Below are 27,819 nucleotides of genomic sequence, written 5' to 3' on the forward strand. Positions count from 1 at the left end.
ACAGCGAGACCATACGATTCTTACAAGAAAGTGAATAAATCTTTGAGACCTTGGCTTAGGCAGTCTTATATGACACCGAAATAGCAACAAAAGAAAGAAAAAAAAAAGATAAACTGGCCTTCCTAAAAATTAAACTATTTGTGCTTCAAAGGATATATAAAGTGAAAAGACAACCCATAAAATGTGGAGAAATTTACAAACCATGTATCTGAGAAAAGATTTACATCCAGAATATACAACTTACTTCAAAAACTTGAAAGTCATCAAGCAACCTCAGTAGATGCCACAATGAACAGAACTGCCCGGTTGAGCCTAAATTCCTGACCCTCAAAATCATGAAATATGAATAATAAAGCAGAGATTTTAAGCTGCAAAGTCCTGGAATGGTTTGTTGTGCTGCAACAGATACCTATAATAACGTTCGTGATACGGGGAAGGAGAATGAAAGCAGCCAGAACTGCAAGGGAGACACTGTTCTTTACTCGTATTTGAGCCTCTCGCCTCCCCTGTCTGATTGTCCTCCTTACATTACAGGTCACTCAGCTAGGAGGCCAACAGGGCTAGGGTTGTAACACCGGACTCCTGGCTGCAGAGCCCATGTTTTTAACCTCTAAGCTGTACTGTAATTGATGATGACCACAGGGAGGGAAAACAATGTCCCCGAAGGACGGCACGGGGTGGAACTGAGGGCACAGATGCCTTGAACAGGAGGACCCAACCTTGGGAATCTGGGGCTGGCGCCGTTAGCTTTTTAATGTGCATGTGAATTGCCTAGAATCACGTCAGGGCACAAATTCACAGCATGAGACAGAGCCAAGATCCTGCGTGTCTCGTGAGCTCCCTGGTGACACCAATGCCAACGGACCTGGACCGCAGTTTCAATGTGTGTGTTAGTCGCTGGGTCACGCCCGACTTAAGACCACAATTTCAACAGTAAGTCTTCAAAGAATAACCAGTTGAAGAAAACATCTTTTTTTAAAGAGAAAGATCAATTTTGATACTGCTTTTCTGACATCTAAAGATATGACAGCATACTTAAAGTAACACTATTTTGAGGACTTCAAAGTATAAAAACAGTGACTAAAAGACAATAAAACATAAGGGAACCAATGGCCTACAAACTTACTCTTCTCTGAACATATCCTTTAAAATGTTTGTTTCATCTATTTAACCTAGTTTGTTCTATAAGAAGGACCCAAAAAACAAAATATTATTCATGGTTGTCTGACATTTCTTCATTAGATATAAATGGAAGCTGACCTTTCTGAGCCAATGATAAAAATGTTCCACTTGAATGTTTCGGGGAAAAATATACAAAAGATTACACAGTATTAAGAGTTCTCTATTACCAAATGAGTCCCAATTTTAAATCATTTTCATAGGTAAATAAGAGAGGGGAACATTTTAGTGGCAACTACAGCTGCTTCCTGGTTGCAGAGCTGACTTAAAGAAAACAATCTTTGTAAAACCAACACGTTAAAGATAAGGCAGAGATTGCTCTGAATTTATTACAAATTGCCATGTGAATGGGATAAGATAAAAAACTGAAGACTAAATGTACATGTGCTCCATTCCTTCAATAAGGAAGACTATAAACTTAAGTCAAAATATACATACTCTGAGCCCAAGAAACAAGAATAAACATAATTCCACTTTTAAAGTACAAAACCTGTATTTTTTTTATCAATTATAGCTTCAAGTTTCATTGATGCAATTTTTAAGCGTGTGTTAAGACAGCAAATTTTTCTAGGAAAATCTCTACGAAGAAGTCATTACTTAACCCAAATTTTTTAAAAAGAAATGGAAAACATACAGATTAAAAAAACTTCCTGCAACATTAGAATAATTTTTAAATAGTTTAAAAAGATCAGTGTCCAACAATACATGAGTGGTTGTAATGTAATCTGTTCAACACAGTACTATGAAACTACGAATATTCTTTAGCATAATGTACCTGAGATTATGTAACATGTTTAAGTGAAAAACTATAATTTCCTATTCTACTACATAAAGTTGTCAACATTATCACTGTAGTCACACACAGACAAGATGATACAATGGCAAGTAAGCTGAATAAACTGATTCAAGAGAAGTGAGGATTAATGCTCCCCTAAGGATAATGTTCCCCTATCGCAATATTATAAAGTTGCTATAATTCAACCTGTGTAAATATTTTAAGATTTCACCAATCTTAAAATGTTGATACCCAATCAATGAAATCTGAGAACAATACTTTCAAATAAACAAACATACACACCCAACAGAATCCAAAAGTCTGGAAGACCCATGGAGACAAGTGTGGCCTGCCCACAGGACCCTTCATACTCACCCACTTCTCTCCATCTCTACCACATCGCTCTAACCTAGACAATTAGCACTCACCTCCTGGACACACAGTAGCCTCCTCATTAACTTCTCTACTGCCCGTTTCTTTGACATTGCCCCCACCAACCCATTTTTCACAGTGAGTACAGAGTTTCAAAATGTAAATCAAAGCATGTTATTCACCCCTCTACTTAAAACCTGACAAGGTCTCAGGAGGAACCTTTGCCAGATCTTGCTTCAAATAAAGTGTAAAATAAAAATCTAAAAATAACATTCAAGACAATTAGAAATTTGAACAATAACAGGAATTGGATAGCTTTAAGTAATTACTGTTAATTTTAGGTCTAATATTATGGTTATATTAGATACATACAGAAATGTTTACAGACAAAATAATGACATATGGAATTTGCCTAAACTGTGCATGGGATAGAGGGAGAGTAAGGGTTACACAAAATAAACAATACTGGCCAGGGGTTAATAACTGCTGAGACCGGACAAAGGATAAACAGAGTTCACTATACTGTTCTACGCCGTGCGAGGCTGAAATGCTCCTAGAATAAAGTGCCTCCAGATTTTACATAAGCTGCTCTCCATCTGCCTTCAGATGAGCACATTTCAGCATGCTCTTTCAGACAGATATGACTGATATTGGGATGAAAGGACATTTTAAGATTAACTTTCCTTTTCTACTAACATCCCATCTAACCACTCTGCCGAGAATGTTATTCAGGAAATAACAGAAAGTGTGCCCTGGAATATTCTTTCCTAGCAAAGGTGTTCCAGCTCCAGTATGATTCACCTGCACTAATGTATAACTAAACCTCAGATCAGAGACCAAACACATTTCCGCGTCTCTAAAACATCTAACGAGCTAATTCTAAAGCTCTGGGGGTAGATTCAATTACTTCTTGGCATCTCCCTTCTGGCACACACATTTTGAGAACTATTCCAACCATTCACATGATTTACTTTTGAAGTCCTAAAAACAGAATACTCAAAGCAAAGGCTGAAACAAGAAGGTGGCCATGAACAAAACTCTCCAGGTAAATCGAATGCCAGAAGACCCAGAGGGTCTTTTCAGTTTCTCACTGTTCTTAAAACGAGCTCAGAAAGCATGAAGACGAGGCAAATACACCCGGGGGAGCAAACACGCTCACGCAGTGTGGCCGCGGCGGCCTCTGCTGGTGCCCGAGGCCCCTCACCCCCAGCTGCAGACAGCCTTGGGAACTGTCAACAGGAAAACAAGGAAAGAGGTATCTGTCTCTGCAGTTTCCTCCTTCACGGCCACTCCCTCCTGATGCTTCATACATCTCATCACAGCTGCTTTCCACACCACGTGCAAGGCACCAGAGACAGAAAGTTACAAAATGAGCAGATTTTAGACAAGTAAATGCAACTAAATATCCTTCATGCCATGAGAAATCTACTCATGTGTCAGCAGGGCAAAAGTGTCAGGGGAGGTAGAAAAGCAGAGCAAGGATGTTACCAGTTGAATCCTATGCCCCTAAATTCATGCTGAAGCCTTAACTCCTACTCCTCAGAATGTAACCTTATCTGGACACAAGTCACTGCAAACAGAATTAGTTAAGACAATGTCATACTGGAACAGGGTGCGTCCTGGATTCAATACTGATCTCAATACCGATCTCGGGTGGCCTCGGCCAGCAGCGGCCTGAAGCAGTGTTTTGGTCCCCAGCCAGAGACTGAGGTTAGACCACGGCAGTGATAGCACTGAATCCTAACTTCTAGACCACCAGGGACCAGTGGCCAGTGATGAGGCCCTGGCCCATCAGCTGTGTAGAAATGAATTTCCACATAGAGACAGAGGATAGTGAGACAAGTATAGTGTTTATTAGGAGAAAAAAGAGTGCACGTGGATAGACACACGGGTAGGTTCAAAGAGACAGTCAGGCCCTCACGAGAGCTGAGTCACTTTTACGGGGCACTTCTTCCGGGTTTCCTTTGGCCAATCATCTTGCTTTGCCTGGTTCTGAGTCCATACCTGGTTTATCTTTGGGTCCTCCCATGCGCAAGAGCATCTTTCAGTCAAGGTTGTTGCTACTGCTGCTGCTAAGTCGCTTCAGTCGTGTCCGACTCTGTGCGACCCCATAGATGACAGCCCACCAGGCTCCCCCATCCCTGGGATTCTCCAGGCAAGAAAGAACACTGGAGTGGGTTGCCATTTTCTTCTCCAACTCAGTCAAGGTAGATTTTAGCAAAGAGGACTGTGGGTGGGCTGACATCGCTTACTGTAGAGGGGAGGCCCCCTCCCTTTTGACCTCCAAGGAGCCCTTCTGGGCATGTGCAGTCAGGGAGGTTCCCCTGACTTCGAAAAGGAGGGATATGTGGTCTCTCTCTCCTCTGGACAGGCCTCCGCTCTCCTCCTCCTCGCTACTTTGGAATGTCTGTCCACAGGGGAGGAACTCCGGCCCCTCAGTCTGGGGCCCATCCAGCCCCCGCCTCAATCTGACTGGCGTCCTTTCGCAGGCGGGACCTCGGGACACAGACATGACTACAGGGGGAAGGCCACGTACAGAGGCCCCCTCACTGTCTCAGAAGGAACCTGCCCTGCTGACACCCTGACTGGGCACGTCTGGTCTCCAGAACTGAGACGATAACCTCCTGGTTCAAGTCACCCAGGCTGTGGGGCTATTCATGGCAGCCCCGGGACACTGAGAGAGAGGGCCGCCAGGAAAGCTTCACAGGAGAGACGCTTTTAGAGCTAAGTGGCACTTCCAGGCTGGCCTGGGGCAGGAGGCAGTCAGTTAGTCAATGAACATCTCTGGGAGGGCTCCGTAACATTTGCACCCAGAATGAAACGACACACTCCGTTAAACAGAAGCTGGTCTCACCAAAGAAAAGGGAGGGGGTGGACAGCTAGATGAGGTGATGTGCATGTTAAATAACTGGATTGTGGGAATCATTTCACAATGCATATACACATCAAATCATCACGCTGTATACTTTAAACATATTACAGACAAATGTACCTCAATAAAGCCAGAAAAAAGCATAAAACAAAACAAAAACAAGTGGAGCCTTCACTGGAAAGAGTGACAAGATTTTAAACAAGTTTGGCGGAGCTAACACTGAAGGCTGAGCCCAGGCAAAGCGCTGAGAACAGTGCGGCACAGAAAGTCCACACCCTGCCCGGCGCCTCGGTGGGGAAGTAGAAGGGACAAAGAAGTCCCTATCAAAAATTCATAGCAAATTCTCAGAATCCTTCCACTGTGGAAGGGGTGCTCAGCCAGGCAAGGAAAGGGGAAGTTCTAACATCTCCTGACAAAGGAGCCCGGCACTGGAGCCCCCTCCCAAGAAAGATAGAGCACCACCACAGTGAGCTACACCTCCCGCTGCCTACGCTACTACCGGCCCACCCACACAAAGGACAAACACCTGCCTGTGTTTAAGATTCCTCTTCACAGCTTCAGGAAGTTCTGTGCCCTGCCTGGGGCCCCGCGGCTCACCGAAAGCCTTTAAGTACTCTGATCAGATCCCTTCTATTCCTGGGTCTCCAGATGTTCCCATGGAGACGGAACTGCTCAAAAGTTCAAGATAAGCTCTGCTTACTAAGTGGTAATTACTGATCTAACTCATTTCTTACGTGTATTAACTCATCTTCCCTACAGATAAGGAAACTGAGAGGCACGAAGCAGTGAAGAGCCGACAGCAGGGTTACTGGGATCGTAACTCAGGCTGCCTGGCACCAGGGCACCTGCTTTTAACACTAGCACACGTCACCTCTCACCCTCACGTGTCCACAAGCTCAAGGTAGAAAAAAATGGAAAGGTAAAACTGAATCAAAGCAGTGCTGCCTAGCCGAGCTACCTACTCTCATGCTCCTTCCAGTGAGGAACTATATGGGTGGGCCCTCTTGCTTCTCTCCTTTAGGATGAATGATTTAACAGGTTCCCAGGTTAAATCTTCCACACTTTGTAACATTTCTACAGTTATATAGCTGCTGTTTTCCTTAACTGTAGCATTTAATCAATTTTTTAGTGTATTACAGAGATTCCAATTACTTGCTGAAGGTTACACAGCCATGGTGGGAAAGCATGACTCTTAAATTAAGACTATGGTTTAGAGACCGCACTCTTACTGCTTCTACTGAACAGCCCCTCTGTGCTGAGGGAAGGCTTCTTCCCTCTGTGGACAGTAATGGGCAGAGGACAGACCCCTGGGCTAGGTACCAGTGGTTAGTCCCACTCGTTCCACCGTATAATTTCAACACTTAGGGAGTCCTCACCCATGAAGTAAAAATACCTTCTTAACCTAATGGTTAAATGAGAAAATGTATCTGAAAGCAATAAAACAGGATAGAGGCTAGTCACCATCTCCATGACTCACAAACTCCATCATATTCCCCAAGCCCAGCTGAGGAAATGCAGCTAGAAAATGCAAGGGATGAGAAGAGTGACTGATGCGTGAAGGGGACAAGGACAGCGCCACGGGCCACTGCGGAGGACGCACTTCCACAGAGACCAGTTCACTCCGACAGCCCTGCAGGAGTTCCTGAGGCCTCAGGTAAGTAGACAGCCACTCAGGACCTAAACCCAAGACCACCGGCTCCAAACGCCACGCTCACCCACAGCTGCCACACAGGAAGTCACAAGGTGGACACTGGCCAAGGGCAGGCAGCACACTGCAGTCTAGCCTCCCCCACCGACGGCCACACGATAGGCCTCAACAAAATCTAAGTGGGTGGATGGTGGAGAGGCATATAAAATCACTTTCCATTACTAATTTCACAAAATTCTGCTAAATTCACTAAATTACTAAACTCACAAAATTCATCCAAGCAAACAAAAAAACGCTATTTCAAGTAACACCCATTACTTTCAGATAGCACGTACAGCAAATATTAGCCAGCATACTCTTAAGCACTTTCAAGAAGTAACTTCACAAAGCAAACTACAATTCAGATTTCATGAGAGGAATCCAGGAGAAATAATTTTATGTGTTGCTGTTGTTAAGTCGCTAAGCCATGTGCGACTCTCTGAGACCCCATGGGCTGCAGCATGCCGGGCTTCCCTGTCCTTCACTACCTCCCAGGTATCTCACAAACTAGCAAATACCTACCCCTCCACAGGACGGTCTCCACCAGTTACTATACCGATGCACATATTCTGAGATGTTCATGCCCAGAACACATGCAGAAAAAACAGAATTCAATTTTATCCTCTGACCACGTCAACCACTTTCTCTATTTTAGTTCCTTCATGATACTGTTAACCGTCCTTCAATTACCTTACTATTTTCATTTTTTTAGCTATATTTTTCCTGAATCAATGACTTTCAAAATTTACAGCTTAACTGAAACAAAACATTTTCTCAATTTCATTCCATGAGGGCAACTTACTTTTATCTTTCTGGGAAGGAGGAGGAAGGTACCAAAACTTGGCAGGGCTGTAAGCAAGGAAGGTTAAAACACCACAAAAACAAGCAAGCAGCTTTTTCAGAATTTAATGGTAACTAAATGTTCCAATTTGTGAAGTAACTGGTTTTGTGGAAGACAAATGATAAAAGAAAGCTCTGAAGGCATGACTCAGCCAAGACTAATAAACCGAGAACAAAACTGTTGAGAATGCTAACATATGCATACTCTGTCCACACAAACACTGGGACTTCTGAAAACGGTGTCAGCTTTCCCACTTTAGAGCAAGAGAGGAAATATTTAAAATCACAATAATCAGTCTCAGTAAAAATCTGCCACAGGTTTACTCTCTGAAAAGTATTAACATTTATATCAGCTGATGGAGATTGGAAACCCTTTATGCTATGAAATAATTATGAGCACACAAATTCTTAGTGGTCTCAATTTCACAAAAATAAGGATATACTATTAAGTGAAAAAAAGCAAGGTACAGTGCTCACTTCAGCAGCACATATACTAAAACTGGAAAGATACAGAGAAGATTGGCATGGCCTCTGTGCAAGGATGACACACAAATTCATGAAGCATTCCCTATTTCAAAAAAAGCAAGATACAGAGAACAGCGTACCTAGAGTTCCTCTTGAGGCGGGAGGAAGGATACAAAAAACACTCATATTTGCTTGTATTTGCATAAAGAAATGTAGGAACAAATGTACTAGAAATTTAAGATGGTGGTTTGCACTTTTAAGGAATGGAGGGATCCGGGTAGACGGAGGACAGAGAAAGCCAGCAGAGTCCTTGTTGTACAAACATACATTTTTAAAATTAAATTCATAAAAAGTTTAAAAATAAAACACCGTAAAGCACATAAATAAAATCCTAAGCATCCCTGAAGGTATAAATCAACAGCATACACAGTATCTTGTCCTTCCAGCAGGGTAATGACATCAAGCATTTGTCTTAAAGTTTTATAGTTTAATATATAGTCTGTTGGGCATCTACCGACCTGGGCAGTTCATCTTTCAGTGTCATCTCTGAATGATCATGACTAGGTCATGGCATCCGGAGAAATATCAGTAAGCTCAGATACACAGATGGCACCACCCTTATGGCAGAAAGCAAAGAGGAACTAATAAGCCTCTTGATGAAACTGAAAGAGACTGAAAAGGCTGGCTTAAAACTCAACATTCAGAAAACTAAGATCATGGCATCTGGTCCCATTACTTCATGGCAAATAGATGGCTAAACAATGCAAACAGTAGAGACTTTATTTTCTTGGGCTCCAAAATCAGTGCAGATGGTGACTACAGCCATGAAAATAAAAGACGCTTGCTCTTTGGAAGAAAAGGTATGACAAAACTAGACAGTATATTAAAAAGCTGACAAATCACTTTGCCAACAAAGGTGCATCTAGTCAAGGCTATGGTTTTCCCAGTGGTCATGTATGGATGTGAGAGTTGGAGCATAAAGAAAGCTGAGCGCCGAAGAATTGATGCTTTTGAACTGTGGTGTTGGAGAAGACTCTTGAGAGTCCCTTGGACTGCAAGGAGATCCAACCATTCCATTCTAAAGGAGATCAATCCTGGGTGTTCATTGGAAGGACTGATGTTGAAACTCCAATATTTTGGTCACCTGATGTGAAGAACTGACTCATTGGAAAAGACCCTGATGCTGGGGAAGATTGAAGGCAGGAGGAGAAGGGGACAACAGAGGATGAGATGGTTGGATGGCATCACCGACTCAATGGACGTGAGTTTGAGTGAACTCCAGGAGTTGGTGATAGACAAGGAAGCCTGGCATGCTGCAGTCCATGGGGTCGCAAAGAGTCGGACACGACTGAGCGACTGAACTGAACTGAACTGATATATACCGTTAAGAACTTTAGCAGGGTGGCCCTATCCTGACTTTCAGGTGATAAATGTAGGCTCTAAAGAGACTATCTTATCTCAAGGTAGAAATATTAACCAAACTTTCAAGTGAGTTAAGAAAGTATTCAGTTAATGAGCCCCTCATAGTCAGTCTTCCAAAATGATTCTGTTCCCATCAGAAGTATTTATGACTGAATATTTCTTTAAATCAGTACTGGCTCCACTGTGCAGCCACTGCATATTTCCAACTTACCAAAAGCAATGGAGTTCTTGGCCTCTAAGCACAACAGGGCATTTCATCCCATAAGGAATCCAGGGAATATGAAGTACCTCCCTTCCCAAGTTAGGGAATGACAGGCAAGGTTTACTGCTGAAGAACAGGGCACTCAGCACACACCTTGAAGTCCAAAGTTACGAGGGAAATCCAGTCATCTTGTTCATTCCGAAAGCCGACCAGGCTTTCCACGGGTCCACAGTCTGAGCGTCTCACACTGCTGTCCGGTGCTCAGGAGGGGCTGGGAACAGTGTGAAAAGCCCGCAGAGCTGCAGGCAGCACAGCAGGCCTGAGGACCTTGAGAGCCGTTCTGACGCAATGCTATGAAGACCTGCGTGGTAGTTTAAACCTAACCCCTTCATTTCAGAACTATGAAAACTGAGGCTCAGAAACAGCAGAAGATGGACCTGGGCACACTGGGCATCACGGGCAGAGAACAGCAGCCCGGTGTGTCTGAGGTCAGGCTGAGGGCAAACCAGAGGTCCAACGCGCAGCTTGCCGCTAGATCCTGAACTTCTGAAGTCGCTTAACTTCTCTCTGAAAATCAGTTTCATCACCTATAAATGAATGCTGTCATGGAAACCTCAAGGGATATTATAAGAATCAAAAATGCTACTTAGACAGCATTTAGCAGTGTTTGCCAGTGGACACATATTAAAGGGCGGCTATGATTACTGGACAAGGCTGGGTCCAAAGTGTCCTGGTCAGGTTTTATGGACATTCCACAACACCAAATTCCTCCTTGCTTGCTTTATTTTTACTATTGGTTAGAAATAACTGAAAATTTCAGACATCTATCACAACTGCAACTGGTTTCAAAAACATATTAAAAGATATTTTCTTATATGTATAATTTCTCATTATTACCACCATAGGAATTTCCTATGTTAATATCCAAAATACTTCTGAAGGCTTTAATAATCCAAATGATATTTGAAAGGGAAAACCATGAAGGTCTTAAAGTGAATAAAATGGCCTAATTTTCATTTTCTCACAATAAGGGGAAATGGCCAAAACCAACTGAAACAAAGGAAAATTATGCCTCAAACTGCATATATTTTATTAGTCTTTATTTAATCAAAATGTGCCATTTCAAACAAACATGACCCTACTGAGGTGGGGGCAGATTTCAAACTCTCAAAGGCTCCATCCGCACTTGGGCCACAGAAGCGACAGATCCCAGAAATAACTTTTCTGGGATGCAGCTGAAGCAGAAGCTGAAGGATATCCTCCGTGAACGCCTACCGAGCTCCTCCTGTCGTTGTTCAGTCACTAAGCCGTGTCCGACTCTCTGCAACCCCACGGACCGCAGCATGCCAGGCTCCTCCACCCTTCACCATCTTCTGGAGTTTGCTCAAACTCATATCCATTGACCTGGCAATGCTGTCTAACCATCTCATCCTGTCGCCCCCTTCTCCTCCTGCCCTCAATCTTTCCCAGCATCAGGGTCCTTTCCAGTAAGTCGACTCTTCACATCAAGTGGCCGAAGGACTGGAGCTTCAGCTTCAGCTTCAGCATGAGTCGTTCCAGTGAATATTCAGGACTGATTTCCTTTAGGATGGACTGGCTGGTCTCCTTGCAGTCCAAGGGACTCTCAAGAGTCTTCTCCAACCACAGTTCAAAAGCATCAATTCTTTGGCACTCAGCCTTCTTTACTGTCCAACTCTCACATTGATACATGACTACTGGAAAAACCATAGCTTTGACTATACGGACCTTTATTTGCAGAGTGATGGATGCCTCTGCTTTTTACTATGCTGTCTAGGTCTCTCCTATCTTTTTTCCCACAGAGCAAGCGTCTTTTAATTTCATGGCTGCAGTCACTCTCTGCAGTGATTCTGGAACCCAGGAAAATAAAATTTGTCACAGATTCCATTTTTTCCCCAACTATTTGCCATGAAGTGATGGACCACATGGCATGATCTTAGTTTTTTGCTCCTACCATGAAGCTAACGCAGGCTAGGCACTGTGTTAGCTTCAATCTGGATGCTTGGAGACTCAATGCACAAAACAGAGATTTCTGCCTTCAGGAAACATATACACATAGCAGAGGGGGCCAGGCAATAAGTGAGCTACATAAATAACTTACACAGTGCCATGGGCAGGGGACTGGGAGGATGGGGGTGGGGAGGTCAGTGGCAACATTAAGGAAGGGATCCTGAGGTGGCATCAGAGGTGGTGAGAGTGACAGGCACTCCAGCAACATCTGGAGCCAGGCCAGGAGTGAGGAGTGGCTTTGTTTGGGAGTGGAAGAAGGGGATGAAACTAAATCTGCTTATCATCATTTTCTTTAAGAACTGAGATATTTCAGTTACGTCTTGGTAAATAAGCAAAAAAAGATATTAACACTAGGAGGGCCCTTCATACCCATGTCCAAAACAGAACTCTTAATCATCCCCCAGCCTAGCCTCCCTGCTTGGACTTAAACTCCTGTAACACATTCTCCATAAAAATACAATCAAATCAGGTCCTCCTCCTACCTGATTCCTATCAGTGACTTCCCACAGTCCCTGAGTAAATCTGAACTGCTGATACCAGCCAGCAGGGACCTTTCCAGCTAGGGCCCAGCAATCTTTTTGCCTCCTTGTCCCAGATAAACTGGCCTCCTTCTTCTGCAAAAACACCCAGCTCCTTCCTGCCTCAGAACCTTTAGACCCTTCTCTGCCCAAAACAAATTTACTTCAGCTACTTTGAGCACCTTACTCCTTATCAGTCAGGTTTCAGGTCATGTTTCACATCCAAGTTTTGAGAAGTTTCCCTCACTGCGAGATTTAGAGCAGCCCCTCTTCCCAGCTCTCTCACATCACCCAGGGTTTTCTTCCCTTTCGAGGCATTCATTTGTACTTTCAGAGTACAGACTCTGGACTTAAACTGCTTGAGTTCAAACTCCAGCTCAGCCATTTACTGGCTCTGCAGTTGTTCCAGTAGCTAAGTTGTGTCCGACTCTTCGCAACCCATGGACTGCCAACAGCACACCAGGCTTCCCTGTCCTTCACCACCTCCCTGAGTTTGCTCAGACTCATGTCCATTCAGTCAGTCGTTGATGCCATCCAACCATCTCATCCTCTGTTGTCCCTTCTCCTGCCCTCACTTTCCCAGCATCAGAGTCTTTATGTGACTCGGCTCTTCCCATCAGGTTGGCCAAAGGATTGGAGCTTTAGCATCAGTCCTAACAATGAATATTCAGGCTTGATTTGCTTTAGGACTGACTGGTTTGACCTCCTTGCTGTCCAAGGGACTCTCAAAAGTCTTCTCCAAAGAAGAAAATTAAAAAAAAAAAAAAAAAAAAGGTGGGTGGGGGGAGTCTTCTCTAGCACCACAATTTGAAGCATCAATTCTCGGGGCTCAGCCTTCTTCATAATCCAACTCGCATGTCTACAGGAAAAAGCACAGCTTTGACTATACAGACCTTTGTCATTAGAGTGATGACTCTACTTTTTAATACACTGTCTAGACTTGCCATAGCATTTTTCCCAAGAAGCAAGAGTCTTAATTTCATGCTTACACTCAGCATCTGCAGTGACTTTGGAGCCCAAGAAAATAACATCTGTCACTGCTGCCACTGTTTCCCCTTCTATTTGCCATGAAATGATGGGACCAGATGCCATGATCTTCATTTTCTTTTCAATTTTAAATTTATTTTTTAAACCAAAGGATAATTGCTTTACAGAACTGTGCCAAACAAGTTTCTGCCAAACATCACCATGAATCACCCATAAGTATATATATGACCTCTCCCACTTGAACCTCTCTCCCATCTCCCTCCCCATCCCAGACCTTAGGTTTTTCGAATGTTGAGCTTTAAGCCAGCTTTTTCACGCTCCTCTTTTACCCTCATCAAGAGGCTCTTTAGCTCCTTTTCGCTTTCTGCCATTATAGCAGTATCATCTGCCTATCTGAGGTTATTGATATTTCTTCCAGCAATCTTGATTCCAGCTTGTGGTTCATTCAGACCATCATTTCACATGATGTATTCTGCAAATAACTTAAATAAGCAGGGTAAACTCCTTTCCCAATTTTTTTTTTTTCTTTCCGAATTTTGAATGAGTTCGTTGTTCCATATCTAGTTCTAACTGCTGCTACTTGAACTTCATACAGGTTTCTCAGGAGGCATGTAAGGTGGTCTGGTATTCCCATCTCCTTAAGAATTTCCCACAGTTTCTTGTGATCCACATAGTCAAATGCTTTAGCATAGTCAATGAAGCAGATATTTTTCTGGAATTCATTGCTTTTTCTATGATCAAAATGGATGTTGGCAACCTCATCTCTGGTTCCTCTGCCTTTTCTAAATCCAGCTTGAACATCTGGAAGGTCTCAGTTTACGTACTGTTGAAGCCTAGCTTGAAGGATTTTAAGCATTACTCCCCTAGCGTGTGAGATGAGTACAATTGTGCAGTAGTTTGAAAATCCTTTGGTACCACCTTTCTTTGGGACTGGAATGAAAACTGACCTTTTCCAGTCCTGTGGCCACTGCTGAGTTGTCCAAATTTGCTAGCACATTGAGTGCAGCACTTTCACAGCATCATCTTTTAGGATTTGAAACAGCTCAGCTGGAATTCTATCACCTCCACTAGCTTTGTTCATAGTGACACTTCCTAAGGTCCACTTTTCTTCATATTCCAGGATGTCTGGCTCTAGGTGAGTGATCACACTATCACGGTTATCCAGGTCATTAATACCTTTTCTGTATAGTGCTTGTGTGTATTCTTGCCACCTTTTCTTAATCTCTTCTGCTTCTGTTAGGTTCTTGCCCTTTCTCTCCTTTATTGTGCCCATCCTTGCATGAGATATTCCCCTGGTATCTCCGTTTTCTTGAAGAGATCGCTAGGCTTTCCCATTCTATCCTTTTCCTCTATTTCTTTGCATTGGTCACCTAAGGCGGCCTTCTTCTCTCTCCTTGTTATTCTCTGGAACTCTGCCTTCTGTCAAGTGTGTCTTTTCCTTCCTCCCTTGCCTTTAGCTTTTCTTCTCTGCTCTCTGTAAGGCCTCCTCAGACGGCCACTTTGTCTTCTTGCATTTCCTTTTCTTGGGGATGGTTTTGGCCACCACCTCCTGTACAGTGTTACAAACCTCCATCCACAGTTCTTCAGGCACTCTATCAGATCTAATCCCTTGAATCCATTCATCACCTCCACTGTATAATAAGGGATTTGATCTAGGTCATACTCAGTCTAGTGGTTTTCCCTACTTTCTTCAATTTAAGTCTGAACTTGGCAATAAGGAGCTCACGATCTGAGCCACTGTCAGCTCCCGGTCTTGTTTTTGCTGACTGTATAGAGTTTCTCCATCTTCAGCTGCAAAGAATATAATCAAGGCAATTTCGGTATTGACCATCCAGTGATGTCCATGTGTAGAGTGATCTCTTGTGTTGTTGGAGGAAGGTGTTTGCTATGACTAGTGGGTTCTCTTGGCAAAGCTGTTAGCCTTTGCCCTGCTTCATTTTGCACTCCAAGGCCAAACTTGCCTGTTATTCCACGTATCTCTTTTCTTCTACTTTTGCATTCTAGTCCCCTCTGATGAAGAGAACATCATTTTCTGGCATTAGTTCTAGAAGGTCCTGTAGGTCTTCACAGAACCAGCCAACTTCAGCTTCTTCAGCATTAGTGGTTGGGGCATAGACTTGGATTACTGTTGAATGGTTGGAATGGTTTGGATGTTGAATGGTTCAGAATCAGTGAACTACAATGGATGGGAATGGGTGAATTTAATTCAGATAACCAAAACATCTACTACTGTGGGCAAGAATTCCTTAGAAAAAATGGAGTAGCCCTCATAGTCAACAAGAGTCTGAAATGCAGTACTTGGATGCAATCTCAAACACGACAGAATGATCTCAGTTTCCAAGGCAAACGCTCTGTAAGCTTGGGTAAATTTCTTAATTTCCCTGATCTCACCTCCCACATCTGAACTAATGAGGCTAACAAACGTGCCCCTCATAATGAGTGCAAAATGTCTAGCACGGATGTCTAACTAACCACATACTAACACACCAAGTGCCAGTTATCAGTACTACCTTCAGAAATCCACTGTCTCCCCGGTTAGAATGTAACCTCTCCAGAGAGCAGGAGGCTTACCTCCCTCACTCACTACTGTTTGCACATGGCTAACACCTAGTAGGCCCTCGATAAACATATACTGAGGAGCAAATACACACTCAGGTCTCACATTCTGGACTGGCAATGCTAATCTAAGTCTGGATTCCAGAGGCATCTGACTGTAAGAAAAGTCATCACTTTGCCCCATCCAATCAAAACTGACGTATGACCAAGAGACTCTGGGGATACAAGCAGTTAACTAAACAAACTCCAAATCTCAGTCCACCACTCACAAGGAAGTTCCAGGCTGCAAACCAACAATCTGTGTGTCAAACTGGGTTTTATATTTCAAGTAACCTGGGTATTATGTTTCTAAGAATTACGTCAATTCCCAAAGTTGGTAGACAAGACTAAAGCTGCATCCGTCTCTAGCTGACTGAATTTGGAGACTCAAGCAAGGATAACTCCCAAGGTCAGGAATTAAGAAAAGGAGAATTCTAGACTCATGGTACCAGAGGCCCAGAAAGACCCAGACAAGCAAGTCAGGAAGCACAGGCTGACCAGACATATGTGAGTACAGAAAATTCTATACAGACTTCATATGGAAGTTACTCTGCAATCCAGTTAAACACATGAGGAAGGACTAACAACATGAGCCTAAGACGAGAATGTTTTTACCTTGAATCGACAGTTAGCCAAGCAATACTATCACTGTTAACCAGAATGTGACCCAGTTTTAAAATGATCAAATAAACTGTTCTTTCCCAAGTATGTTATACTGCGGGTCTAGGAAAATCTAGGCACCTTGGCCTTGCAGCCTGACCTTCTAGGGTTAATAAAGGAGAGAAATGGTCCATTTAGTCAACTGTTCAATCCCAAGCCTCATATGAATAATCATGCTTCCTTCATTTACTTAGGGGAGGCAATTCTCCTCAGGGCCCAAAAGTGTGACAATACCTCAAACTGATTTCCACACAACAGTTCAGAACATTCTGAAAACCTACAGCATACTTTCGAGTGAACATCAACATTTTAGGATTCAGTGAACTAAAATGGACCAGAGTAGGTGAATTTAATTCAGATGACCAGTATATCTACTACTGTGGGCAAGAATACCTTAAAAGAAATGGAGTAGCCTTCACAGACAACAAGAGAGTCCAAAATGCAGTACTTGGGTGCAAACTCAAATACGATAGAATGATCTGTTCATTTCCAAGGCAAACCATTCACTATCACAGTAATCCAAGCCTATGCCCCAACCAGCTGAAGAAGCTGAAGTTGAACGGCTCTATGATGATCTACAAGACCTTCTAGAACTAACACCAAAATAAAAATGTCCTTTCCATCACAGGGGACTGGAATGTAAACGTAGGAAGTCAAGAGATACCTGGAGTAACAAGTTTGGTCTTGGGAGTACAAAATGAAGCAGGGCAAAGGCTAACAGAGCTTTGCCAAGAGAACCCACTGGTCATAGCAAACACCTTCCTCCAACAACACAAGAGACGACTCTACACATGGACATCACCAGGAATCAGCTTGATTATACTCTTTGCAGCCAAAGATGGAGAAGCGCTATACAGGCAGCAAAAACAAGACCTGGGAGCTGACTGTGGCTCAGAACACAGACTCCTCATTGCCAAATTCAGACTTAAATTGAAGACAGTGGGGAAAACCACTAGACCATTCAGGTATGACCTAAATCAAATCCCTTAATGATTATACAATGGAAATGACAGATTTAAGGGACAGAGTTCCTGAAGAACTAAGGATGGAGGTTCGTGACACTGTGCAGGCGGCGATGCTCAAAACCACCCCCCAAAAAAAGCAGCACAAGAAAGCAGAACGGCTGCCTGGGGAGGCCCCGCAGACGGCGGAGCAAAGCGGAGAAGGAAAGACGGCTGCCCAGGGAGGCCCCGCAGACGGCGGAGCAAAGCGGAGAAGGAAAGACGGCTGCCCGGGGAGGCCCCGCAGACGGCGGAGCAAAGCGGAGAAGGAAAGACGGCTGCCCGGGGAGGCCCCGCAGACGGCGGAGCAAAGCGGAGAAGGAAAGACGGCTGCCCGGGGAGGCCCCGCAGACGGCCGAGCAAAGCAGAGAAGGAAAGACGGCTGCCCGGGGAGGCCCCACAGACGGCCAAGCAAAGCGGAGAAGGAAAGATGCACCCATCTGAATGCAGAGTTCCAAAGAATAGCAGGGAGAGATAAGAAAGCCTTCCTCTGTGATCAATGCAAAGAAATAGAGGAAAACAACAGAATGGGAAAGACTAGAGATCTCTTCAAGAAAATTAGACACTAAGAGAACATTTCATGCAAAGAAGGGCTCAATAAAGGACAGAAATGGTATGGACCTAACAGAGCAAAAGATATAAGAACAGGTGGCAAGAATACACAGAACTATACAAAAACGATCTATATGACCCAGGTAACCACGATGGTATAACTCACCTAGAGCCAAAAGTCCTGGAATTTGAAGTAAAGTGGGCCTTAGGAAGCATCACTATGAACAAAGCTAGTGGAGGTGATGCAATTCCAGCTGAGCTACTTTCATCCTAAAAGATGATGCTGCTAAAGTGCTGTGTTCTATACGCAAGCAAATTTGGAAAACTCAGCAGTGGCCACAGGACTGGAAAATGTCAGTTTTCATCCCTATCCCAAAAAAAGGCAATGCCAAAGAATGTTCAAACAACTGCACTCATCTCACACGCTAGCAAAGCAATGCCCAACATTCTCCAAGAGAGGCTTCAACAGTATGTGAACCGAGAACTTTCAGATGTTCAAGCTGGATTTAGAAAGGGCAGAGGAATCAGCAATCAAATTGCCAACATCCAATGGATCATAGAAAAAGCAAGAGAATTCCAGAAAAACCATGTACTTCTGCTTCATTGACTACACTAAAGCCTTTGACTGGGTGGATCACAATAAACTGCAGAAAATTCTTAAAGAGATTAGGAACACCAGACCACCTTACCTGCCTCCTGAGAAGAATCTGTATTCAGGTCAAGAACCAAATGTTAGAACCAGACAAGGAACAATTGACTGCTTCCAAATTGGGAAAAGAATACATCAATGCTGTATACTGTCACCCTGCTTATTTAACCTCTATGCAGAGTACATCATGCAAAATGACAGGCTGGATGAAGCACAAGCCGGAATCAAGATTGCTGGGATAATATCAATAACCTCAGATATGCAGATGACACCACCATTATGGTAGAAAGCAAAGAGGAACTAAAGAGCCTCTTGAAAGTGAAATAGGTGAGTGAAAAACTGGCTTAAAATTCAATATTCAGAAAACTAAGATCATGGCATCTGGTCCCATCACTTTATGGCAAATAGATGGGGAAACAATGGAAACACGAGAGGCTTTATTTTCTTTGACTCCAAAATCGGTGCAGGTGGTAACCACAGTCATGAAATTAAAAGACGCTTGCTCCTTGGAAGAAAAGCTAAGACCAACCTGCTGCTGCTGCTGCTGCTAAGTTGCTTCAGTCGTGTCCGACTCTGTGCGACCCCATAGACAGCAGCCCACCAGGCTCTCCCATCCCTGGAATTCTCCAGGCAAGAACACTGGAGTGGGTTGCCACTTCCTTCTCCAATGCACAAAGTGAAAAGTGAAAATGAAAGTGAAGTCGTGCCCGACTCTCAGCAACCCCATGGACTACAGCCCACCAGGCTCCTCCGTCCATGGGATTTTCCAGGCAAGAGTACTGGAGTGGGTTGTCATTGCCTTCTCCACGACCAACCTAGAGAGCATATTAAAAAGCAGAGCTATTACTTTGCAGACAAAGGTCCATGCAGTCAAGGCTATGGTTTTTCCAATAGTCATGTATGGATGTGAGAGCTGGATCATAAAGAAAGTTGAGTGCCGAAGAACTGATGCTTTTGAACTCTGGTGTTGGAGACTCTTGAGAGTCCCTTGGACTGCAAGGAGATCAAACCAGTCTATCCTAAAGGAAATCAGTCCTGAATATTCATTGGAAGGACTGATGCTGAAGTTGATGTCCCAATACTTTGGCCACCTGATGCGAAGAACTGACTCACTGGAAAAGATCCTAATGCTGGGGAAGATTGAGGGCAGGAGGAGAAGGGGACGACAGAGGATGAGATGGTTGGATGGCATCATGGAATCAATGGGCCTGAGTTTGAGCGAGCTCTGGGAGATGGTGGTAGACAAGGAAGGCTGGTGTGCTTCAGTCCATGGCGTGTAAAGAGTTGGACACAACTGAATGATTGAACTGAATAGCATATTTTAACAAGCCAATAAAAATACAAAGCACTCTCAAATAACTGCAACAGCATAAATAAAATAAATAACCCTCCAAACGTTCAGTTCAGTTCAGTCACTCAGTCGTGTCCGACTCTTTGCGACCCCATGAACCGCAGCACGCCAGGCTTCCCTGTCCATCACCAACTCCCAGAGTTCACTTAAACTCACGTCCATCGAGTCAGTGATGCCATCCAGCCATCTCATCCTCTGTCATCCCCTTCTCCTCCTGCCCTCAATCCCTCCCAGCATCAGACTCTTTTACAATGAGTCAACTCTTCGCATGAGGTGGCCAAAGTACTGGAGTTTCAGCTTTAGCATCAGTCCTTCCAAGGAACACCCAGGACTGATCTCCTTTCTCATGGACTGGTTGGATCTCCTTGCAGTCCAAAGGACTCTCAAGAGTCTTCTCCCAACACCACAGTTCAAAAGCATCAATTCTTCGGTGCTCAGCTTTCTTCACAGTCCAACTCTCACATCCATACATGACCACTGGAAAAGCCATAGCCTTGACTAGACGGCCCTTTGTTGGCAAAGTAATGTCTCTGTTGTTGAATATGCTATCTGGGTTGGTCATAACTTTCCTTCCAAGGAGTAAGCGTGTTTTAATCTCACAGCTGCAATCACCATCTACAGTGATTCTGGAGCCCCCAAAAATAAAGTCTGACACTGTTTCCACTGTTTCCCCATCTATTTCCCATGAAGTGATGGGACAAGATGCCATGATCTTAGTTTTCTGAATGTTGAGCTTTAAGCCAACTTTTTCACTCTCCTCTTTCACTTTCATCAAGAGGCTTTTTAGCTCCTCTTCACTTTCTGCCATAAAGGTGGTGTCATCTGCATATCTGAGGTGATTGATATTTCTCCCGGCAATCTTGATTCCAGCTTGTGCTTCCTCCAGCCCAGTGTTTCTCATGATGTACTCTGCATATAAGTTAAATAAGCAGGGTGATAATATACAGCCTTGACGTACTCCTTTTCCTATTTGGAACCAGTCTGTTGTTCCATGTCCAGTTCTAACTGATGCTTCCTGACCTGCATATAGGTTTCTCAAGAGGCAGGTCAGGTGGTCTGGTATTCCCATCTCTTTCAGAATTTTCCACAGTTTATTGTGATCCACACAGTCAAAGACTTTGGCATAGTCAATAAAGCAGAAATAGATGCTTTTCTGAAACTCTCTTGCTTTTTCCATGATCCAGCGGATATTGCCAATTTGATCTCTGGTTCCTCTGCCTTTTCTAAAACTAGCTTGAACATCTGGAAGTTCACAGTTCACGTATTGCTGAAGCCTGGCTTGGAGAATTTTGAGCCTTTTAAAAAATCCTAGTGTGGGACCTTGCCTAGAGTTGGAGCTCAAAAAACAGTTGCTAAATCAAACGGTGTAAATTGGAAAAGAAAATTTACAGCATAAGTAACTCTCCACATGGGTTAGGATGAAATAAAAAGTTTCAGTTCCTTTTAAGCTCACATACTCTGAAAAGGAAGCAGAGGTATCAGAAAAATGTCCCTTATTTGATGGATCGGAAGTGGCTGCTTTATTTGGTATTTCTCTGATTAGCAGGAAAGGATGAATGCTTTTTATATGTTTATTTACATCTGAAATTTCCATTACTGTCTATTAATTTCTCTGTCCACCTGCCTATCTATTGAAATCTTGATGTATTTATTCCTACAAATTTGAATTAAACTGTATATTTACAATGACCTTTTGTCATATTTGACATTTCCAGAGTATTATCTTCCATAGTTTTATTTTTCAGTGAGCAAACATTTTAACATTTTAATATTCTGGTCTGCAAACCTCTTCCTTCGAATTCTTCTCCTTTTAAATAGAAAGTTATTCCTTCATTGGCACATGTATGAGAAACTGTTCCAAGAAAGTTTTAGGAATTATCTCTAATAAACATTACTTTGCTTTTTCTCTACAGTCCTTATAATTTTAAACATCTTTCCTGAATCCATCTGGAATTTACTGGGATGCTCTTTTCCAGTTATCTCACTGCCTTCTCCCTGGACACTGAGGGGTGTGTTTCTCCCTCCCCACCAGGCCCAGTGGTGAACGTTTCAACTGTGCACCAGCAGCACCCGCTACCGCCTCACATCCTCACTGTCATCCTTTTCACCTCAGTTTCCTCATTTGTAATAAAATATACTCAAATCACGTTTCAAGGCTGTGTGGACAATTAGAAACAGCGAGTGTAAACCATCTAGTGCAGTGTCTGGCACGGTGAGTGCCCGACAAGCAGGGAATATTGTGATGATCTAGTATCTGATGAGAATGTGAAAGCAGCTGCTAAAAACGTTCATTTCAAAAGCTTCAACAACATTAAGTTTAACCAACTAAAAGTTAAAATACATTAATTAAAAACATTCTATTAAAAGTACTGTGTTCTATCAACACATGGAGCACAAATAAAGAAGTGAAGTTCCTCTAACTCAATTTCTAAATCAATACTGTAGTGTAGGTTACTGAAAGAGATTTGGGTGTGGTTTTAAAAACAACTCTGGGTGAGGCAGCCAAAGATAAGCCAACCAACCATCTGTTCAACTGAACAAATTTAAGTGAACTGTAATGCACCCTATTCTGATTATATTTCCAAAATCTGAGAGATAATATTGATACACAAAACATCTGGCTTGGGTCTTCATAAAAATTCCGTTAGCCTCTCATTGCTGATTAATAAATGTGCTCAATTCATATCTAGAGTAGAGACCCTCAAGCCAAGCCTCCTGGGTTCTGATCCCAGTTTACCATTTTCTAGCTGCATAACCTTAGCCACATTTTTAATCTCTCTATAAACTTGTGGCTCAGCGATAAGGAATCCGCCTGCCAATGCAGGAGACACAGGAGAGGTGGGTTCGATCCCTGGGTGGGGAAGATCCCCTGTATAAAGAAATGGCAACCCACTCCAGTATTCTTGCCTGGAAAATCTCATGGACAGTGTGCAGGCTACAGTCCACGGGGTCGCAAAGAGTCCAACACAACTAAGCACACACACGCGCACTCTATGCGTCAGTTTCTTCACCCGTCAGTGGGAATGATATTATTATTTACTTCCTTAAGATTAAATGAGTTAATTTACATCAAATGTTTCATACAATGCTTGGCACACAGTAAATAGAATAAATGGTGGTTGTTGTTGCTCATCAGTATTATTATTACAAGCAGCATTAGCATCTTTAGACTGAGAGCCTCCTTGGTAGCTCAGTGATAGAGTCCACTTGCCAATTCAGGAGACAGCGGTTTGATCCCTGGTCCAGGAGGATCCCACATCTGTGGAGCAGCTAAGCCCACACACCACAACTACTGAGTCTGTGCTCCAGAGTCTGGGAACCACAACGACTGAAGCCTGCGTGCCTTAAGAGACTCCAACAAGAGGAGCCACTGCAATGAGAAGCCTGCCCGCCACAATTAGAGACTAGTTCTTGCTCGCCACAACTAGAGAAAAGCCCTCGCATCAATGAAGACCCAGCACAGCCAAAAATAAATAAATAAAAATTATATACATATATTTTAAAAAGAACACTAGAAGAACATTCTATGATGGGCACTGTGTTCTTCAATACAAGCACAGGGAACGCACAGCAACACCACTTTTTGAGTTCCCTCTTACAGATATCTCACTGCTCTGTACTGTCAATTTTCAATACAATTCCTAGACTTCAAGCTTACTGAAGCAGGGAGCTATTAAATGCTTCACCTTCCAAAATTCCCAACACAATTCTCTAAACACAGATTTTAAATAATGCTGATTAAATTAACGTAACAGACATAAAGAACAGTGAGACAAAACCTTATAAGTACACATTTTTAGCACCAGAAAGAACTTGAGAAACCACGTGATCATTTTATAGATGAAAAAACTGTGCACATGACTTTAGCCAAGTCTCATATGCTGGTCAAGCTGTAGCTCATTCTTTTCTGTACCAAAAACATTAACTCCACTGACCTTCAAACTATGCATTTTAGAATCACCTCATACTAAGTTTTACTAAGTTTTATACCAATACACAACCACTATTCCCATTACTAACAAATACCATTTGGAGAACTCAAGTAAGAAATAAAATTTTAGAGTCCCCACCACTCAAATAAGATGTTCTATACTGTTATTTTCTAAATATTATTTGCATGTAAGAAATACATAAAACTTCCAAGGGCAAAACAACAACTACAGCAATAACAGCCAAAACCTTGAGACTGAAACCAGAACTCTGAATTGGAATTACTCACAGAAAGTGACATGACCAGAAGTCAGATGACAAAATCTCAGTTGGCAGAGGCAAAAAAAGGAGCAGCTGATGAGCTGAGCTCTATCAGGGGTGGGAATGGTCTCAGGCTGAATAACTCTGGGTCACAGTAGAAGACAATAAAATCATCTCAGGGAAAAACATCCTCAGGTTATCCCACAGGTTGTTGCTGCTGCTGCTAAGTCGCTACAACCAAATATGGGGTCCAAGTTAAAAATTCAATAAACCCAAAAACAATCTCCATAAGTGACAATCACTGAAGAAATAAATATCTTATAGGTCAGGGCCTCAAAGACTTCAGATACTAGAATTACCAAGCAAGACACAGAAAAATTATGTATGAAGTGCTTTAAAAATAAATTAATCATAAATATGACACTCCCCAGGGACTATCTAAAACAAGCAAGAAGAGCTGAAAAAGAAACCAAACAACTTTTAGAAATGAAATAATTTAGAAACAAAGTTTAATCAACAATGAATTAATAGCACCTTTCATTCAAACAGGAATCAGTGAATTAAAAGATTGAAAAGAAATTAACCAGAGAACAAGCACAGAGAGACAAGGAGATGCAAATTATGGCAGAAGACAGAATGAGAAATGGAGAGGGAATGGCTGACAAGCCTACGTAACTGAAAGACCTGAGTCCACAAATGTCAAGCAAAGTAAATCTCTGCCTCATAAATATTGTAATCATTTTGCACAATAGCTAAGGCAAAAAAGTTTTTTCTAAAAGCAGACAAAGGAAAAAAAAGACATCACCTACCTAGGAATAACAGTCAGACGATCAGCAAACTTGTAACAGAAACAACAAAAGTAGAGAACCTACTGCAAGGGAAATACCCGTCAATCTAGATTTCCATACCAAGCAAGACTATTTTTGGAGAATGCCTATGAGATAATGTCATTCCAGATAAAAACAGAGTTACTACCTATAAACCTACAGTAAAGGAGTTTCTAATGAAGAAAAGGGATTCCCTGGTGGCTCAGACAGTAAAGAGTCTACCTGCAATGCAAGAGACCTGGGTTCAATCCCTGGGTCAGGAAGATCCCCTGAAGGCAATGTCAACCCAACTCCAGTATTCTTGACTGGAGAATGAAGAAAAAAATAATCCCAGAGTAAAAATGAGAATAGTAGTAAGCATCATGAGTAAAGAAACTGCTAAATGTGAAAGCGAATCTAAACATGTTTTTGAAAAACATAATGATGCTGTTGTCCAATCTAGGAGTTTAAAAAAAAGGCTAGACTAAAACACTGGACAAAGTAACAAGTAACCTGATCACTGGATTTAATTGGAATTAAAGTATTTTAATGTCTTTGTTTTGTCTGACAGTGGAATATGAAACTAATTTCACTTTGTTAAATACACATGGCAAAATTTCAAGGACAACCATGAAGAGAACATAACAGATTATGTAATCCAAACCAAAAAGGAGAATACATGATGAAAAACAAGCCAAACAACCTGGTTGTTCAAAAAGGCAAGAATGGAGGGGGGAATTACAAATAGAAGACAAATTGTAAGATGACAGAAAAAGTACAAATCTATCAGAATCACAATAAATGGAAATGTTATTACACCAGTTAAAAGACAGATATAATAATACCCACTGTGGTAGGTTTGGTGACGATCCCCAGAGAAATCAGTCCTAATCCCTGTTACCGATCAGATCAGATCAGTCGCTCAGTCGTGTCCAACTCTTTTCGACCCCATGAATCGCAGCACGCCAGGCCTCCCTGTCCATCACCAACTCCCGGAGTTCACTAAGACTCATGTCCATCGAGTCAGTGATGCCATCCAGCCATCTCATTCTCTGTTGTCCCCTTCTCCTCTTGCCCCCAGTCCCTCCCAGCATCAGAGTCTTTTCCAACGAGTCAACTTTTTGCATGAGGTGGCCAAAGTACTGGAGTTTCAGCTTTAGCATCATTCCTTCCAAAGAAATCCCAGGGCTGGAATGTCAGGTCCATGAATCAAGGCAAATTGGAAGTGGTCCAACAAGAGATGGCAAGAGTGAATGTCGACATTCTAGGAATCAGCGAACTGAAATGGACTGGAATGGGTGAATTTAACTCAGATGACCATTATATCTATTACTGCGGGCAGGAATCCCTCAGAAGAAATGGAGTAGCCATCATGATCAACAAAAGAGTCCGAAATACAGTACTTGGACGCAATCTCAAAAACGACAGAATGATCTCTGTTCGTTTCCAAGGCAAACCATTCAATATCACAGTAATCCAAGTCTATGCCCCAACCAGTAACGCTGAAGAAGCTGAAGTTGAACAGTTCTATGAAGACCTACAAGACCTTTTAGAACTAACACCCAAAAAAGATGTCCTTTTCATTATAGGGGACTGGAATGCAAAAGTAGGAAGTCAAGAAACACCTGGAGTAACAGGCAAATTTGGCCTTGGAATATGGAATGAAGCAGGGCAAAGACTAATAGAGTTTTGCCAAGAAAATGCACTGGTCATAATAAACACCCTCTTCCAACAACACAAGAGAAGATTCTACACATGGACATTACCAGATGGTCAACACTGAAATCAGACTGATTATATTCTTTGCAGCCAAAGATGGAGAAGCTCTATACAGTCAGCAAAAACAAGACCAGGAGCTGACTGTGGCTCAGACCATGAACTCCTTATTGCCAAATTCAGACTTAAATTGAAGAAAGTAGGGAAAACCACTAGACCATTCAGGTATGACCTAAATCAAATCCCTGTTACCAATAACCTTACTTTATGTTGCAAAGATTCTGGAAATGTAATTAAGGTACTGAGAATGGTGAGATTATCCTGGATTACCCGGATGGACCCTAAATGCAATCACCAGCATCCTTACAAAAAGGAGGCAGACAGAGATGCTGGCTACAAAGACAAGAGAAGAGAGCAATCTGACCAGGCCCTCAGAGAATGGAGTGATGCCACTACAGCCAAAGAATGCTGACAGCCATTAGAGTCAAGAACAAACTCTCTCCACTACAACTTGAGGGGAAGTACGCTCCCATCAACACAGAGATTTTGGCCTGGTGATACTGGTTTTGGATTTCTGGACTCCAAAACTGTGAGAGAAAATCTCTCTTGTTTTAAAGCACCAAGTTTGTGGTAATCTGTTAAAGCAGCCACAGAAAAAACAACTAATATAATCATAAAACATAAGAACAAAACATAAAAAGTTTAAAAGTAAATGGATGAAAATATGCATACCAAGCAAACAACAACCAAAAGAAAGCTGGAATATCTATATTAATGTTGAGATAATAAAGACCATGGAAAAGAAAACCATTTCTTTAGAATGGTAGCGCCATTCTAAAATGTGATAAAAAAAATTTTCAAGTTAACAATAAAATATTCATATATATATGCCTAATAAAATGGTGTCAACACATATAAAGCAAAAACAGAAAGTGAAAATCTACCATCATA

The 27,819-nt window shown here is 42.5% G+C and overlaps 1 protein-coding gene and 1 non-coding gene across 12 annotated transcripts in view; one reads left to right on the plus strand and one right to left on the minus strand.

Moving 5' to 3' along the window:
- Nucleotides 1–27,819, minus strand: part of ADD1 (adducin 1) — a 91,325-nt gene that overhangs the window by 44,789 nt on the left and 18,717 nt on the right. The gene's annotated exons all lie outside the window — the stretch shown is intronic.
- LOC138988359 (U6 spliceosomal RNA) lies at nucleotides 8,195–8,301 on the plus strand. Its single transcript, XR_011464661.1, has one exon. It is a non-coding gene; the product is annotated as a U6 spliceosomal RNA (small nuclear RNA).

The sequence above is a fragment of the Bos mutus genome, chromosome 6 (genome assembly GCF_027580195.1).
Source record: "Bos mutus isolate GX-2022 chromosome 6, NWIPB_WYAK_1.1, whole genome shotgun sequence".
In the NCBI taxonomy this organism is placed as follows: domain Eukaryota; kingdom Metazoa; phylum Chordata; class Mammalia; order Artiodactyla; family Bovidae; genus Bos; species Bos mutus.